The sequence below is a fragment of the Mustela nigripes genome, chromosome 1 (genome assembly GCF_022355385.1).
Source record: "Mustela nigripes isolate SB6536 chromosome 1, MUSNIG.SB6536, whole genome shotgun sequence".
Classification (NCBI taxonomy): domain Eukaryota; kingdom Metazoa; phylum Chordata; class Mammalia; order Carnivora; family Mustelidae; genus Mustela; species Mustela nigripes.
This window is the reverse complement of record NC_081557.1, coordinates 84396664-84401881: the sequence shown is the minus strand read 5'-3', so window position 1 is coordinate 84401881 and position 5218 is coordinate 84396664.

Here is a 5218-nt window from a genome sequence, read left to right as displayed (position 1 = left end):
CTCCATGAGAAAGGATGAATACCCAACTTTTGTAGCAACATGGACAGGACTGGAAGAGATTATGTTGAGTGAAATAAGTCAAGCAGACAGAGTCAATTATCATATGGTTTCACTTATTTGTGGAGCATAAGGAATAACATGGAGGACATTGGGAGATGGAGAGGAGAAGGGAGTTGGGGGAAATTGGAGGGGGAGATGAACCATGAGAGACTATGGACTCTGAAAAACAATCTGAGGGTTTTGGAGGGGTGGGAGGTGGGAGGATGGGTGACCCTGGTGTTGGGTATAATGGAGGGCATGTATTGCATGGAGCAGTGGGTGTGGTACATAAACAATGAATTCTGAAACACTGAAAAGACATTTAAAATATTTTATTTATTTATTTGAGAGAGAGAGAGAGACAATGAAAGAGAGAGAGCATGAGAAGAGAGAGGTCATCGGGAGAAGCAGACTCCCCACTGAGCAGGGAGCCCAACGTGGGACTCGAGCCCAGGACTCCAGGATCACGACCTGAGCTGAAGACAGTCACTTAACCAACTGAGCCACCCAGGCACCCCGAAAAGAAATTTAAAAAATAAATTAAAATTAAAAAGAAAAAGAAGTAAAACATCAGAAAGGAAGAAGTAAAATTATCATTATTTGCAGATGATGTAAACATATATATATAAAACTCTAAAAGTATAACCAAAAAGCTTTTGGGAGTAAGCAACAAATTCAGTAGAGTTGAGGATATAGAATCAACACACAAATATTAGTTGCACTATCATACTAACAACAAAAAAAACTATTTCATTCATGATAGCATCAAAACAAACAAAAAATACTTTGGGATAATTTAAGGAAGGAAGTGAAAAATCTGTGCAATGAAAACTACAAGACATTGATGAAAGAAATTGAAGACATAAACAAATGGAAAGATATCCCATGTTCATGAATTATAATATTGTTATATCCAAAGCCATGTATAGATTCAACACAATTCCTATCAAATGCAAGTGGCATTTCTTTAAAGAAATAGAAAATCAATACTAAGATTTGTATAGAACCACAAAAGATCCTGAGCAGCCAAACCAATCATGAGAAAGAAGAACAAAGCTAGAGGCATCACAATTCTTGGTATCATATTATACCATGAAGCTAAAAAATAAGAACAGTATGGTACTGGCATAAAAACAGAAGAATAGACTAATAGAACAGACTAGAGAGCCCAGAACTTAACTCCTATGTTTATGACCAATTGATATTTGACAAGGGAGTCAAGAACACTCAAAGGAAAAAGTGTAGTCTCTTCCACAAATGATGTTGAGAAAAGTAGATAACCACATGCAGAGAAATGAAATTGGACCCCTATCTAACACCATTCACAAAAATTAGTTCAACATGTATTAAAGACTTAAACATAAGATCAATACTTCAGAATACCTGAAAGGTGCTCCGGTGGCCAAGTGGGGTGGAATTCTAGGTGGGATAGTGTGGTCTCAGGATACTCAGGGCCACATGAAGACTAGGGGTGTTTGAGCTGGCAGAGTTCCCAGGCACTGGAGTGGGGAAGCTGGCTGCAAACAGTGAGCCCAGGAGTGGGCCCTCAGCTCAAATTTGCCATATACTATGAAGCAGGACATGGTCGATTGACTGCTCTCCAAGAAGGGGCCCAGGAAGTGGCAAAACCAATGAGACCCCTATTACTCCCCCAGGAGGAGCAGGTAAGTATGCACTGCAAAAGTCTGCAGGGTTTGGAGACTTGAAATAGGGTCCCACACCTGAGATACAAATGCTCATCCACAGGCTGGGTGAGAAACAGAGTGCAGATGGAGACCAGGGAGGCAGAAATTATTGCATTTCCCTGAATTCAGGCTGGGGAGTGGGGCCCCAAGTTCTTGGCTATGGGCCTGGAGATTGGGAAGTCACCATTTTCATTCTCATCCTCTAAAGATGTGCAAAAAGCCTTCAGGGAACAAAAGCTACACAGAGCAATCCAGAGCAGATTAGTTAGCCTGGCCACTGGCAAAAGCAGTGCAATTTCACTCGGGGTAAAGACACCTGAGAATCAAAGCAAAATGCCCATCTCCTAGAAGATCAGAAAGAACATGTGGCCAAGACCAAGTTTGCCACTCAATGAGAACATCAAATCTCCAGTGCTGGGGAATATAGCATATAGAATTCATTGTTTCCCCCCACAATTCTTTACTCTTTCAATTTAATTTTTTTTCTCTTTCCTTTTCCAACCAATTTATTTTATCAACCCCTTCTTTTTAAATTTTCATTTTTACAGTTACATTCTATCCTTTCATCGTATTTATTTTTGTATAGGTATAGGTTTTTCCTTCTTTACAATTTTGGGATGCAGTTTCTTCTAACAAACAGACAAATATACACCCAGAATTTAGAGTATAGCTCTGTTCTCTTCACCTGTACAATCATATTCTGTTTTCTTTTTTTGTTTTATTTTGTTAAACTCTTTTTAATTTTCATCTTCACAGTTACATTCTATCCTTTCAATGTATTTAATTTTATTTCTCTCTATATGTGTTTTTCTTTCTTTACAATTTTGAGATGTAGTTTATTCTAACAAAACAACCAAAATACACACAGGATATAGTGTATTGCTCTGTTCTGTTCACCTGATTATAGTCTCTCTTTTTGGAATTTTTTTTTCTTTTCATTTGTTTGTTTGTTTCAGGTCTCTTCTGCTTTGTTTCATGTATTTGTCTCTGGAGTTGTTGGTGCCATTTTAGTATTTTGTTCTCTTGCTTATCTATTCTCTTCTGGACAAGATGGGAAAACTCACCTCAAAAAAGGGAACAAGAGGCAGTACTGACTACCAGGGACCTAATCAATATGGATATAAATAAGATGTTGGACTAGAGTTCAGAATAATGATTATAAAGATATTGGTTGGGCTTGAAAAAAGTATAAAAGACACTAAAGAATTCCTTTCTGGAGAAATAAAAGAACTAAAATCTAATCAAATTAAAATTTAAAAAGCTTTTAATGAGATGCAATAAAAAATGGAAGCTCTAACTGCTAGGATAAATAAGGCAGAAGAGAGAACTTGTGATATGGAAGAAAAAATGATTGAGAATAAAGAAGTTGAGAAAAAGAGAGATAAACAAGTACTGGATCATGAGGGGAGAATTTGAGAGATAAGTGAAACCATAAAGTGAAAAAATATAATTGGGATCCGAGAAGAAGAGGAAAGAGAGAAGGAGAGAGAGACAGAAGCAAGCAAATTATAGCAGAGAACTTCCCTAACCTGGGTACAAGTACCAGAGGCACAGAGAAACCCCCTAAAAATCAATAATAAAGTAAATAAATAAAAATAGGCCACTAAAATATAGGTCAATGCTTTTTTATTTTTATTTTTTTGTTGTTTTGACATATAAAATAAAAATAGGTCAACACCCCAACATGTAATAGTGAAACTTGGCAAATCTCAGAGACAAAGAAAAATCCTGAAAGCAGCTCAGGACAAGAGGTCCATAACCCAAAGGAATAGAAACTTTAGACTTGCAGCACACTGATCCACAGACACTTGTCAGGCCAGAAAGGATTGGCATAATATATTCAGGGTGTTGATCGAGAAAAATATGCAGCCAAGAATACTTTATCCACCTAGGATATCATTCAAAATAAAAAGATAAAAGTCTCCCACAACAAACAGAAACTAAAAGAATTTGTGACAACTAAACCAGCCCCCCAAGAAATATGAAAAGGGGTCATTTAAGCAAAGAGAGAGCCCAAAATTAATACAGACCAGAAAGGAACATAGACAACACAGAGAAATATTAACTTTACAGATAATACAAAGGCATTAAATTCATATCTTTCAATAGTTATTCTGAATTAAATGGATTAAATGCCCCAATCAAAAGACACAGGTTATCAGATGGATTAAAAAAAAGCAAGACCCATCAATATGATGTCTGCAAGAGACTCATTTTAGACAAAAAGACACCTCCAGATTTAAAGTGAGGAGGTGGAGGGACGCCTGGGTGGCTCAGTTGGTTAAGCAGCTGCCTTCGGCTCAGGTCATGATCCCAGCATCCTGGGATCGAGTCCCACATCGGGCTCCTTGCTCCGCAGGGAGCCTGCAAAATAAAAAAAAAGAAAAAAAGTGAGGAGGTGGAAACGGACATCAAAAGAAAGCTGGGGTGTATCAATCCTTATATCAGACAAATTAGATTTTTTTTTCAGACAAATTAGATTTTAAACCAAAGACTAATAAGATGAGGAAGGACACTATATTATACTTAAAGGGTCTATCCAACAAGAAGATCTAAATATTGTAACTATTTATGCCTCTAACATGGGAGTAGGCAATTAACTAAGCCAATTAATAACAAAATTAAAGAAATACACCAATAATAATACAATAGTAACAGGGGACTTTAACATCTCACTCACTGCAAAGGATAGATCATCTAAAAAGATCAACAAGGAAATAAAGGCTTAGAATGACACACTGGACCAGATGGACTTCACAGACATATTCAGAGCATTCCATCCTAAAGCAACAGAATACACATTCTTTTTGACTGCACATGGAACATTCACCAGAATAGGTCACATCCTGGGTCACAAATCAGGTCTCAACTGGTACCAAAAACTTGGGATCATTCCCTGAATATTTTCAGACTACAGTGCTTTGAAATTGGAACTCAGTCACAAGAGGAAAGTTGGAAAGAACTCAAATACATGGAGGCTAAAGAGAGTCCTGCTAAATAATGAGTGGGTCAACCAGGAAATTAAAGAATTTTTAAAATTCATGGAAACAAATGAAAATGAAAATACAACACTTCATAACCTTTGAGATACAGCAAAGGTGGTCCTTGTATTGCTATTGTATATAGCAATATAAGTATTGCTCTTGTATACAGCAATACAAGCCTTTCTCAAGAAGCAAGAAAGTTCTCAAATATAGAACCTAAACCTACACCTAAAGGAGCTGAAGAAAGAACAGCAAAGAAAGCCTAAACCCAGCAGGAGAAGAGAAATAGTAAAGATCAGAGCAGAAATCAATGAAATAGAAACCAAAAGAACAGTAGAACAGATCAATGAAACTAGGAGCTCGTTCTTTGAAAGAATTAGTAAGATTGATAAACCTCTGGCCAGACTTATCAAAAAGAAAAGAGAAAGGACCAAGATTAATAAAATCATGAGTGAAAGAGGAGACATCACATCACTGAAGAAATACAATTATAAGAACATATTATGAGCA